The sequence below is a fragment of the Gossypium arboreum genome, chromosome 6 (assembly GCF_025698485.1).
Source record: "Gossypium arboreum isolate Shixiya-1 chromosome 6, ASM2569848v2, whole genome shotgun sequence".
Taxonomy (NCBI): domain Eukaryota; kingdom Viridiplantae; phylum Streptophyta; class Magnoliopsida; order Malvales; family Malvaceae; genus Gossypium; species Gossypium arboreum.
In genome coordinates, this window is record NC_069075.1 from 104234429 (window position 1) to 104249327 (window position 14899).

Sequence of the window (14899 nt, forward strand, 5' to 3'; positions counted from 1 at the left end):
CCTGTGTAACACACACGGTCTGGTACATAATTGTGTGACATCGACAATGAGTTTTTCAACTTTCTATCGTTCGCTATCTTTACGAGTTCGAGTCACACACTTGATTAGTTTTTGATACCGGTTCAACACTTGCAATTTCCAGAACTTAGAATCATCTTTCAGAACAGACTAATTAGCACAATTTTCCCAATTTCGACTCACTAATACGACATAATCATCATCAAACGAACTTGATTATTGAAAACTAGCCCTTACCACAGCGAATAATTACTTACCCTTATACCAACAGCAGCTCCAAATCGCAATTAAACAGCTGGAAAATCGCCACACACTTCACGTTCTTCTTTTATCGAAAACCAAAACAATAATTACTTACATACCTTTCTTGAAACAGAAAAGAGTAACAATGACACTATTAACAAAAGAATATGAAATCACTTACCTAAATAAGAACACCCTAGCTTTACGCTCATATTCACACAACTACAATTGTACCTAAAAGAAGCGACTATCTTAGCAAAAATATTTGAATGACAATAATAAAATAGGAAAAACAAATAGTAAAGTACTAAAGTTATCATTTGTAATAGAAGAAGAGTAACAAAAAAAACAAATGGAGCAAAAAGAGAACCTAAAAGGGAAAAATGACAGAGAAGAGATTAATGTAAAAAGAAACAAAACTCAAAGATAGAGAAAGAGGTGGAAGAGAGTGGGGCATTTTTTAGAAGTTTTAGGAGATAATATCTCATTTTCTTTGTTTCTAAAAACTACCCACTAACTCTTATAATTATCCAAGTTAGATTCTTTACTTCAAAGTTTAAAACAAAAATAAACTCCACTTTGCATACACAGGATTTGAACACAAGACCTCTATGTAAGCTAAGGCCTTACCATTGAACCAGCAAGCTTATTCTTGCTAATAGTTGAGTGAAATAAAATTTTAAGCTAAAAATTCAAAGATAGAGGTTTAGGCAAAATTACCAAAAATGTAAAGCAAATGATTCGAACTCAGAACCTTTCTCACATAAGCACAACACTTAACCACTAAAAAAAATCACTTCACTTGTCGTAATTCCCATAACCTTTAATAAAAAAATATGACGTGACCACTCTTGGTTTCGTTAACCAAATTTCTTCTACCTAATTTTTGGGATGAAAAAGATAGCTTGGGAAGCTCTGTATGAAGCACTAATCGTGAGGTTTGAGTCAGAAAGATAGAGAATCCGGTGAGTTGGTAAGGTTCTAAATCCTTCGGTGTTCTTAAATTTAATAAAAAGGAGTTAAGAATTTTTAGAATCTTTGAGAGGTTCAACACATTTTTGGAAAACTGAGTTTTAAGCTAAAAATGTTGAGTTTAACTTACGATTTTGGTTATAATGCTTAGTTTGTCTACTTAGTTTCTAGGAGAATGGAAGCTTTGACATTTGGAAAGTCTAAGTTGATGAGGCATAGAAGCATTAAGTGAGTTTCCATATAACATTTCTGTGAATATTATATGGTTGGCATGAATCTGTGTCAAGTTCCATAAAAGTCTGTGATAATGTATGATATCTGTTGTTTGAGAATGCTTGTTATGCATAATGTTGAATAGGTATATGAATATTCACAAGTGTGTCAGTATGCATGAAAAATGTTATGATTTTATGTTTGAAAAGTAGTGTACTCCATGATAGTATGTCTATGAATTGCTTGTATTGCATGTTTGTAACGGTAGAGTGTGGAGGGGAAATTGTTGACGGGTTAGATAAAGTTAGGATTTGGAAATCGTGTTTCTATATATCACCATACAATGTTGCCTCGTATCTATTGGAGTTTTGGCTATACCAGAATCATCTTTTCTAAATTTCTCAAGAATCTTATCCACATAATGTGACTGAGTTAATATGAAACCTTCAGATGACCTATTGATTTGGATGACCAAAATCACATCAGCTAGTCCCATATCTTTCATGTTAAATATTGAATTTAACACGTCTTTAGTACGTTTTACCATTTCATTGTTACTTCCAACAATAAGTATGTCATTAACAATAAGCATAGGATTATATATCCAATGTGGGTAGTTTTGACATACACACATTTGTCACACTCATTAACATTAAAGCCATTTGTCATCATGAAATTATCGAATTTTTCATACCATTGCTTTGGTTCTTGCTTAAGTCCATACAAAGACTTCACCAATTTACAAACTTTCCTTTCTTGTCCTAGAACTACATGACCCTTAAGTTGTTCTATGTAAATCTCTTCATCAAGATCTCCATTTAATAAGGTTGTTTTAACATCCATTTGATGTTCTTCTAGATTCCGCAAGGTGGCAATTTCAAGTATCATCCTTATAGAAGTTATCTTGGATATTGGAGAAAAAGTATCAGAGTAGTCAAGGCCTTTCTTTCTTCTATAACCTTTTATAACCAGTCTGGCCTTATACTTATCAATTGTTCCATATACTTTTATTTTCCATTTGAAAATCCATTTAGAATTTAATGGTTTAATTTCCAGAGTAAGATCTATTAATTCCCACGAATGATTTTGCATGATGGAATCAATTTCACTTTTAATAGCATTTTTCTATAAAGTACTTTCGGATAATTTTATAACATCATTATACGTTTGAGGTTCGGCCTCTAGCATAAAGGTTAGAAAATCTGATCCAAAATATTTTTCCACCGTTACTAATTTACTCCTTCTTAGCTCTATCTCAGTTTAAACCTTTTATTGTGCGTCTTAACTATCTTCATCTATAGCCTTTGAAGTTCGTTTCGTTGAACTTGAATCAGCTTCCCTAGTTTTATAAGGGAAAATATTTTCAAAGAATGAGACATTCTTTGATTCCAATACAGTATTCTTATGAACGTCAGGATTTTTTTTATTCATACACAAGAAACCAATATGCATTGCTATGATTTGCATAGCCAATGAAAAGACAATCCACCATTTTAAGACCTATTTTCATTTGCTTTGGTAATAGATTCATTACTTTCGCAAGACACCCCATACTTTCAAGTAGTTCTAGGAAGGTTTTCTACCTTTCCATAACTCATATGGTGTATTATCCCTTGTCTTGCAGGGAACCTTATTTAAAAGGTAATTAGCTGATAGAATAGCTTCCTTCCACATGTTCTGTGATAACCCAGAGCTTACTAGTAATACGTTGATCATTTTCTTTAGAGTCTGATTCTTTTGCTAGCTACTCCATTTGATTGAGGAGAGTATGGTGGTGTCACTTCATGAATAATACCATGTGCACAATATTCACCAAATAGTTCAACATATTCACCACCACGATCACTTCTCACCATTTTAATCTTTTTATTAAGTTGGTTCAACTTCCTATTTCTAGGAATAAATTTCTCTATAGCTTTGTCTTTGCTCTTAAGCAAATATACATAACAATATTTTGTGTTATCATCAATAAAGGTAATAAAATATTTATTCCCTCATTTAGTTTGAACAAACTTTAAGTCACAAACATCGCTATGTATTAGATCAAGTGGTCATGTACTTCTTTCAATAGTTTGAAATGAAGACTTTATTAATTTTGCCTCAACACAAGTTTCACATTTTTGATTATAATTAATGTGAAATGAAGAAATATGCTCTAAATTAACTAATCTATGTAAAGTATCATAATTAACATGTCCGAGCCTACCATGCCATAAATTAAATGACTCTAGCATATAACAGAAGAAGAAGTGACATTCTTATTCATGTCTTTGCTTCATAGAGATTGCATTAAGTTTCCGCATGTCATTTCATAAAACCCCCTTCCCACAAACATTCCCCCTTTAAACAAAATTAGCTTCTGGGATTCAAACACCGTCCTAAAGCCATGTACACTTAGGAGTGTTCCAGAAACAAGGTTCTTGCTATGTTAGGCACATACAACACATTTTAAGCTTGAGTTCTCTGCCAGAAGTCATCTTTAAGACCATAGTACCCTTACCTTGATCTTGGAAGTCGCGACATTGTCCATATAAAGCTTCTCCCATTTTTCACAAGGCACCAAATCAGAAAAGGAGACTTTGTCATAGAAGATATGACGTGTGGCAACAGTATCAAGCCACCATTCTCTTGGATTTGAGTAAACCATGTTGACTTCAGAAATCACAACACATAAGTCCATATCAGACACTTCCTTGGGAATTTTTTCCGCAACATTAGCCTTGTTAGCTTTGACTTTCTTTGGACGCCTACAGTTAGATGACTTGTGCCCCATATTGTTGCAAATGAAACTTTTCCCTTAAAATTTTTGCTTCTTGGAAACACCACCTTTTGGTTCCAGTTTAGACCCATTCTGAAACTGTTTTCCCTTCTTGACTTTTACCATGTTTGCCTTAGCACCATTGACATTTGTTGCTTTGTTAAGGTTTTTTCCAATACCTCTATTATCTTCTTCAATCCGAAGTCTGACAATCAAGTCTTGCACTGAAATTTCATAATTTTTTTTTTTTGTTTTAGGTAATTTTTAAAGTCATTCCAAGTAGGGGGTAGTTTCTCAATAATAGCTGCCGCCTGAAAAGATTCATTTATGACCATCCCTTTAGCAAGAATTTCGTGAATAATCAGATGAAGTTCCTGTACTTGATTCACAACTAGTTTAAAATCAATCATTACAAAATTCAAGAATTTGGAAACTAAAAACTTCTTAACTCTAGCATCTTCGGGTTTGTATTTATGGTCCAATGACATCCATAATTCTTTAGTCGTCTTCCTGACACTGTATACTTCATACAGTGTACTTGAAAACCCATTCAGGATGTAATTTCAGCACAGGAAATCAAAAAGCACCCAAGCTGCAACAGTAGTGAAGGCTGTAATATCATCTACCTCACACTCTTGAGGGGCATCCTTAAAAAATTTAGCCTAGTTCAACATGGTCAAATAGAAGAACATCTTCTATTGCTATGTCTTGAAATTATGTCTAGAGAATTTCACAGGCTTCTCGTTGTGGCTTGCATCCACCGGTAACATTGAATTTTAATTTGAAGCCTAAGTTGGAACCAATGCTCCAGATCGCGAATTGGGTGAATTAGTGGTAGTTTCCATTTTCTGTTAAGATTTTCAAAATAGAACCAGAATTAGTAATAATAAATAACAGAAAATTTAATTTTCAATTTATACTACCCTTCGATTTTGTTAAACGACAGAATCTAGTTAGGAACAAAATCAATAACCAATTTCTGGTAACAGAATTGTTACTCTTAAACGATTACTGTTAACAATAGAAATCAAATAAATTTTTTTGAACAAATGGAATAGAATCCTAAAATAGAATTGTTCAATTGATTTATGTTTCAAAATAGAAAATCGAAGAAATCCTATTGAATGGCCGGAATAAAATCCTGAAACAAAATTGTTCACTTGATTTCTGTTTGGAAATAAAAAATCGAACAAATCCTGGTGAACGACAGGAATAAAATTCTGAAATAGAATTGTTCAATCGATTTCTATTTACAAATAAAATATAATTTCACCTCTGTGTCCTGTTCGTCTCAGGTTAGAAAGTGGTAAAAATCTGTCTTCAGATTGTTGCAGATACGTTAATAAAATAAACAGTAATGTAAAATATTAATTTAAATCACAAGATTGAACCAAAACAATATAGATATATATATAAATCTGGAAAAAAAAACAGAAATTGGAAATAAAACTAGATTGAAATTTTGTACTCGTAGGTAGGCAAAAATTCGACTGGTAGTTGAGGCCTGTTTTCACAGTTTCTTTAAGACAGATTCGGCCGCTCCTTTGGTGCTAGAGAAACGTTTGCCGACTATCTCCTAGGATACAACAATGAGATGAGCACGACAGTAGCACGAACGAACTGTAGCCTTGCTTTCTTTTATCACCGAAAACATGTTCGAAATATGTAGAGAAAAGATCTTGATTTTTTTTTGTAGGAAAGATAGAGGAAAATTTTGTGTATATAATTTCCTACAGATTATTTGGTTTTAGATAAAATTCAAAATGAAATAACTTTTGGAAATTTTGACTAATGGAGCCATTAATATTCGTGAATTAAGGAATCTTTAAAAAACTCAAATTAACGTCTGAATTAAAGGAGCCATTAACTTCAATTTAATATTTTTCCTATTAATTCCAAACAAAATTACGTATTGGGTTAAAATATCTACAGGCCAAGAAGGGCCCGACCGGTACGGATATTTCACGCCGCCCACATTGTGCGGGTGTGCACCTAACCCCGACGAGTTTGGATTTACATCCCCTGCGCACAAGGGAGAGCATTAGTTTAGTCATTTAATAACCACCACGTTGGTTCATATATATAAACATATTCTGCACTTGGTATTTAACCAATGTTGGACTAAGCTTTCCATTTTCCTCAACATAATTCTCAAGTGGCTTACTTTGAGCATCAATTTCTCATTTATTATTCAACCACTTTGAGCATATGATATACCATTATAAAGTTCTCATGGGGTAGAATATAAAACCATAATTTTATAATTCAAATTTTCACCTTTACTAATCGAGAATATACTTCAAAACTTCTAAAAATCTATTTTTTCCAAAAAGTCTTACCCAACACCTCAAATACGCACAAGTTTCGAAGTAAAAAAAGAAGGAATTAAAAGAAAAAGTTATGTGCGATAACAAAAAACGAATGAGAAACCTGGGAGCAAGAATTGGGAAAAATTAGGGAAAAACAAATTATTATTTTTTTAAAAGAAAATGAAATGAAATGAAGATGAAAACAAATCCACACTACCCACAATTCTACTACCTCATCTTCATCTAAACAGATTCCCTAGAGTTCAAATTTAACCCCAAATATCACTAGATGGGCTGCACACTGCTAATGTAAGGATTCAAATAAAAGACAAAATGGTAACATGAAGCCTTACCACTAAACCACTAGGCTCATTCATGTCAATCTTTGCACAGAAATAAAACATAAGCTAGATGCTCAAGGATCAAGGGCGAGACAAAAATAATCAAAACTTTTTAGAAGTGGATTTAAACCCAAAACCTCTCACACACAAGCACGACACTTAACCTCTAAATCAAATTAATTCACTTATCAATTTTAACAATCCAAAAACACAAGATTTGGGGTGTTACAATTTAATTTTGAATTATCAAACATATGTAAAAATAATTAATTGAAAATATTAATTCTCAATAGATTTATTTTTTCAATGGTTTATCAAACAAATAAAAATATTCATTTATTTTTAGGATATTTTATCTTTTATATTTTATAAATCAATAAAAATCACAAATAGTAATATTTTAACTTAAAATATTATGAACATTAAACCTTTAACTTTACTATTTCAATCAAATTTTCATTTGTTTTGAAATTTTAATATTACATAATTTTTTCCACCCACATCGTAGATGCACCATAATCTAATTATTAGTAAATGTCTTAAATATTGTTTAAGTTGTCATGTTAGAGAAATCATTCTATTATTAAAAAATAATTAGATCACTTACAGTACTGGTAAAAACAAAATTATGTGACAAATATATTTATTAAAAATGATATAAATAACAAATGAAACTTTGGTTGAATGAAAATGTACAAATGTGAAAATATAGAGAGGCATGTGTTCAAATATCATTATGTGTGTTTATGTTTCTATATAAAAAATATATAATTTATTTTATAAAGTGAGGTTATTTTTGTTTTTATCAACTGAATTGATACATGGTTAACCCGTGATACCAACTCAATTCAAAATTTATAATAAATATAAAAATAATATTAAACGTAATAATGAATAATCAATTTGACGAATTTTTTAAAAAAATGAAGAATATACAATTACAAATATAATTTGTACTAATTAAATTCAATAGTATAGTTTAAAAACTATAAAATCAACATTAAATTAATAATGAAAATATATTTAAACTAAAATAAAAATAAAATTGAAATAATTATCAATGATCGTTAATTAAAAGCATGCTCAAACTATGAGGCCCACTCAATAATCATTAATTATATTAGCAAAATCTAAGTTTTTTAATGAGCATACTAATCTAATTAATTAATTGATTAAAGTATGCTAAAACTACGAGGCCCACTCAATTATAATTAATTATATTAAAATACATGGATTAGTTTTAAAGTCGTCCTAATCCCTTTGAATTTTTCATACCAAATAATTGACATAAAGAAGAACATAGTTTAATAAAGCAAAAGAGAAGCCTTCAATTTTTTTTAAATAAAGATTCGGTCTTTGTATTTTGTAAGAAAAGTTAATTTTATTATTCCTCAAACCTTCATATTTCAAATTTACCCTCAAACTTCAAAATGAATCTTTCAAGTGCTTAAGCATTAAATGACAACTTAAATATGATGTACAACATATTTAAAATATATAGTCCGAATTGTAAATATATGTACTTATTGTAAGGATACGTATAATCATCCTAAATTTAATTGATGGTGTCTTGTTTATTTGCAATAAAAGGGACAATTTTATCCTAAATTTAATTTCACCAAAATATTCATGTGAATATATATATATATATATATATATATGCTCCACATCATATTCGAACAAGTATTATGCCTAAATTGATGTTACATTGAAACTTTCAAGATTTAATTAAAAAAGTGTTTAAGGGGTAATTTAAAAGGTAGAGATAATGTGGGGACATTTTACGGAGTTAACCCTTAAAACGGCCACAAGGGTCTAAAAGAAGGGTTTCCACACAAAAAGTGAGACGGGTGATCAATAATGGAGTGGTTAAGCTTTGACTATGACATTAATCACTTTTTAGTTCAATATAAATTAAAATGTAATTCTTTTTCTATACATTACTTTATTAATCTTATTGGTGAAATTTAAAAAGTTTATTCGCAATTTTATTTTAATTTTGAACTTTTAAGGAAGCTATTAAATATGAGGACCACAAATGGACTTGCATTACACCTTATATTATATGCTAAATTGCTAAAACAAACAATATTCCTTAATAATTTTGAGATAAAATAAACAAAGGCTTAAGATTCTTTCCATCTTTACATTTTTAATAAAATTAGCAAACGCATTTAAATATTATTTATTTTAAAGATTGGGGCATTATGAGTTAAGGCGTTTGATAATATTATATTATATAAATAGATAGTTTAGCCAATCATTATCATATTTCAATGTTTGGTGGAAAAACACTGGTAGTTGAATAGATATAATTAGCAAAACTAAAGTTTATAAATATTTTTTAAATGATTAATTAATGTAATGTGCAATTTAATCCATTAAAAAATAAATAAATGTACTATTTAAAATTGAGTAAATTAAAATAATAGAAGATGGGGTTAACAAGTTTTGTTACCCAAAGTTAAGTGACAAAGAAGAAGAGATAAATACAACTATGAAAAATAAAAACTTAAATAAATAAATAAAAGTTCCTATAAAAATTAAAGAATATTTTAAAATAACTTCTAAAATATAACAAAAATACAAAAATTAAAAATCTAAAACAAATTAAAAATTTTGAAATCGAGTCATTTGTGAGCCTAGTTAAACTTTTTTTTTTTTTTGGTTATAAATTAAAGAAGGAGAATAAAGAGGAAGAAAAATAAGAAAAATATGAGACAAAGAGAGCAATATGAATTTTATTCATCAATACAAAGAGAGCAATATGAACTTAGTGAGCTCTATAAATAAAGAAAATACAATTAATATGCCAGAATACCATTGGTAGGTAAGCATTAATACTCATGATGAAACTCAACCTTTAAGAAAGATCCAATCGTACTATTCACAATACGCCCAATGGCGTTCACATAACTCTGACAGACTCAACACGCCAACTTAACATGACACACTAGCAGTCACTATCCGCCAATTTAACCATAACTTACACAACTAAATAGTTTACACACAACTCATCCTTGTGCCAGCCTTAGACCCCGAATTTAGAATTAGAGTCATATTGATCAAACGTATTCATAAGCATAAACCTCCTTAACTCCTCATATCATTTTTGTTCATTTAAGCATGTTTTCTTGTGATCTACCAGTCTAGTTTGCAATATAGCTTCCCGACCAAAGCATCACAAACATATCCCTTTCACTTCCATCACATATCACAGTTCACATATAGATGGTACTAGGCTCATACAGCAAGGATGGTATTCACATCGAAACATGAATTGACCATTCACATGTTGACAATACTGGTTAAACATTGCTTAACCAAACACCATACAATTTCGTTATTGAGAAGAAATACTTACCTTGCACAACTTATACTGCAAAATAATTTCTAACACATGAAAGTAAGAAGGAACTCACCAGAAAATCTAACACAAAAATATACTCAGTAGGTGATTTGCCCTTGTTGCTTGGAACTTCGTTAGCTTCTTGAGCTAAAAGAGGGACAAATACATCTATCAGATCATCAAACTATTGAAATTTGACATGCATGCATGAATCAATAGTATGTAACTCAATCGTTAGCATACAACCCAAAATCAAAAAGTTTCCTTCCTAAAAAACAATTCTAAAAACTATGCATGCATTATTATAAACACGTAAATTCCTTTAATAATGATCTAAGGGTATACCAGAAATTACAAGTAATTTGGTGTTAACAATAGTGTAAACTAAATACTAGAAACTCCTCACTAATGATGCTAACTTAGAATTTCTAAAGCTGCAACGAAAATGCAAGGAAGAAGAAGCAAAATGTACAAACATGCTAGTATGGTATCCTTATATAGTAGAGACAACTAGGAACAAAACTTGTTGGAAAGTCAAAGGATCCCACAATCGCTCTAAGAATTCGTGAAGAATTAATTAAGTATCAAATCATCTACAGTATCCTAGTTTAGTTCTAACTAGGTCTCAAGTAAACTCTTACATCACTTATCACGTCATTGTAACATATACTATCCATGAAAGCAAACCTATTGAGTTGCAAACTAACGAATTCGCCAAAAACATCTGGTGTTGGTAGGTAACTTAATAAAAGAGTCTGCCAAACCCTAGAGTTCGCCAATGGTGAATCCTACAGAATACACCACACATAATCAAAATAAATATTTCTCTAACTTACTCATTTTTCTACCCTTGACTTAACTAATTTACATGCCAAACAGTAACTTGATATTGTATCCGCCAGGTGGTTGTTGCAAACAAAGCTTCTCCAAAGTCTATATTTATAGACATAAAGAAGTATAAATGAAATAAAATCCTACTCCTAATGAACATTAGAGTCCTACTGTATATCAAACCTCTTATTCTAATAGACATCTGCTTCTATAATAATAAAATATTTATAACACTCTCCCTTGGATATCCATTGAGAGAAAATATGCCTCATTAAAATCTTACTAAGATAAAAAAAACCTTGTGGGAAAAAAATTCTTAGTGATGGAAAAAAGAGTACACATATCTATAATACACATAACATTACCTCGTTAAAAATGTTACCAGGAAAACCCAATGGGACAAAACTTTGGTTAAGGGAAAAAAAATAGAGTGTGTATTTACTCCCCCTCATAACAACATCACATGATCTCATATTCTATGTATTTTGATCTTAAATACTAGCTTTTTAAATGATTACTTGAACGGTATTTGCTAAATGTTTATACCATCATTCTTTTGAAAGTCATGAGTAAGGAAGAATTTTAGAGAAATATATTTTGATCTATTCAGGAGTTTCGACAATAATCATAACAAACTTTGATCATTATCCTTCTATAAAATAGATATAGGTATTTTGGATCATTTTATAATTGTAACCTCCCCAACTCGGCTTAGACGTTAGGCCTGAATGCAGAAGATTACATTAACCTGGTAAGCTAACGTTGTTTATAAAACAATCATTTTAAAACATTTGTTTATCTTAGAAGAAAACTTAGCCTATTTTCTGAAAAATTCACAAGTTAACAAAAAATGATTAAGTAAAACATTTTCCTTGTAACGGTGGCTGCTTTTGAAAACTTAGTGAATTTCCACTTTGTTTATTCCTTTATAGCTGCTGAATCTTCTATTGGTACATGGACAACCGTGTGGACTGATGGGCTTACCAGCCTTGATCATTACAAAGGGCGATGCTACCACATTGAGCCTATTCTTGGATAAGAAGACCAATATATATGTTATGTAGCTTATCCTTTGGACCTTTTTGAAGAAGGTTCTGTTACTAACATGTTTACTTCTATTGTGGGTAATGTATTTGGGTTCAAAGCCCTGCGCGCTCTACATCTAAAGGATCTGCTAAACCCTACTACTTATATTAAAACTTTCCAAGGCCCACCTCATGGCATCCAGGTTGAAAGAGATAAATTGAACAAGTATTGTCTCCCCCTATTAGGATGTACTATTAGACCTAAATTGGGGTTATCCGCTAAGAACTACGATAGAGCAGTTTATGAATGTCTATATGGCAGGCTTGATTTTACCAAAGATGATGAAAATGTGAACTCCTAACCATTTATGTGCTGGAGAGACTGTTTCTTATTTTGTGCCGAAGCAATTTATAAATCACCAGCTAAAACAAGTGAAATCAAAGGGCATTACTTGAATGCTACTACAGGTACATGTGAAGAAATAATCAAAAAGGTCGTGTGTGCCAAAGAATTGGGAGTTCCTATCATAATGCACGACTACTTAATAGGTAACACAGAAAAGTGATATTCAGCTTAGTATTAATTAAGAAAAATCACAATTATTTTATGCATATTTAATTTTATGTTCATGTTTCATTACCTTAAATTCTAATTAAATATCATGCATGTTAAATAAACCTAAAATAGAAGTCTCATGCCACAATCCAAATAAAGCAATACAGTCCCCAAATTAACAGAAATTTTAAATAGTAAATCCAAACTAGTTTCATAGTAAAAAGGTCAATCCGAGCCGAGCCCTCCGTATGCCAAGTCTACGTCTTAACTTGGTTGGTTATCTGAAAGAATTGAAATAAAAAAGGGAGTGAGCTCATGAAGCTTAGTGTGAGTTCATTCACAAGAAAACTAGTACAAACAAGACAAATCGTATATGATATCAACTAATAAATTGATCAGAATTGAATATTAAATCAAAATATTGATATTTTAGATCAACTCATCATTATAATATCTCAATATTCATAGCTATGCAAATGCTTATGAATGCAATAGAATTTCAATTTATTTATAAAAGGTCCTACCTCACAGCTACACACCGCAGTAGGAGTTCCATTACACCACGTTGTAGATAAACAATTCATCGTTTTAGATAAACCACTAGTAATAAAAAAAGGTGGATGAACCAGCGGGGTTTCTTTTAATAAAAAAAGTTTTTGCAGACAAGCTAGTAGTAGGTTGTAGATGCACAACGTATTTGCAATTTAATGTTTCTATTACGGTGTGGATAAACCACTCATTGGTGCAGATAACTTCTAATATGGTGTGAATAAACCACTTAATAGTGCAGATAAACTGCTCAAACGATGTGGATAAACCACTCAATGGTGTTAATAATATGTTCATAGTTTCTTCATTCATATCGTCCCACCCCATGCAATGAAACATGATATGCTTACAACAGATCAACATGGTAGCAATAACATACTTATAGAAAATTAATACAGTAACAATTATCATGCTTATAACGGATCATTACAGTAGTAATAAACTTGTTCATAATTTCTTCATTCATATCGTCCCACCCCATGCAATGAAACATGATATGCTTACAATAGATCAACATGGTAGTAATAACATGCTTGTAGCAAATCAATACAGTAACAATTATCATGCTTATAACGGATCATTACAGTAGCAATAAACTTGTTTAACATGAGTTCAGTTTAATAGTAATGGTAAACATGTGTGTCATCATTCAGTAACACAATGGCATGGAAAACATTATTTGTTCATCAAAAGTACAGTCACAGTAAACATTTAATATTTTCATATAATGCATATAAAGTAATAATTCAGTCACTCAGACCATGGATTCCAACACTATTCATATTAGGAGGGACTCAATTGAATGAAATAAAGCACTAAAGACAGTTCATGGGCTATTTTGGGACTAAATTGAACAATTCACAAAATTTTGGGCAAAACTATAAATTAGGGGCATATTGTCATGTGGCCAGGCTGTGTGGGAGGCTATAGGCCGTGTGGAAGGGTTACACGGCCATGTAATAGACTATGGTTGTTTGGTAAATGTTAAAATTACGCTATAGGATAGACATGATCGTATGGAAGGGTTTTGGTCGTGTGGTTCACGAACTAGGCTAATGGTTTTCAGAGGCATATGGTTGTGTAGTCCAACCATATGGCCCTAAACCTACACACGATCACCACTGATTCACTTGTAAAAGAACACACACCTTTCACCAGGGATCCAATAGACATTCCTTACACTTGATTCTAGTCCTATTCATCTAAATTTGGTTTTCAAACGACATTTACTCATGAATTAGTGTTTGATTTCCAGATTTGACAAAGGTTATTGAAAGATTTGGCAAAAGTCATAAAAGATTGTTTAATTGAACTTAAGATTAGCGCCAGATAGAAATATTACGAAAATTCGGGAGCTAAACTTCGGGACGAGATGTACTCACAGATTATTAGCAAGAAAAAGGATGTTATTGACAACAATTACAAAATCGAGAGAAAGAATGATTGAATGAAGGATTGTTTAATTCATGAAAACAAAATAATTATCAACAATTAGGATGGAAATATAGTGTGAAGAAAAGGGAAAAAATGAGAATAAATAGAAAAATGAAGAGCAAATTCTGTTAGGATTTGAAAAGCGGCAATATTAAAATCTAATTAGGAAAAGAATAGAAAAAGATGGTGGAATTCTAATTCTATTGAAATTTTGAGGAATGGAAATATATGAATTTTAATTAGGAAAGAATTGGGTCCTAAGGGCATCACTTGTAATTTATCCAAAGCTAGCCGAATTTCA

General features: G+C 31.1%; 1 pseudogene; it reads left to right on the forward strand.

Moving 5' to 3' along the window:
* The window catches only part of LOC108485101 (ribulose bisphosphate carboxylase large chain-like), a 29849-nt pseudogene extending 17224 nt beyond the window's left edge, over nt 1–12625 (forward strand).
* Nucleotides 12626–14899: the final 2274 nt, after the last annotated feature.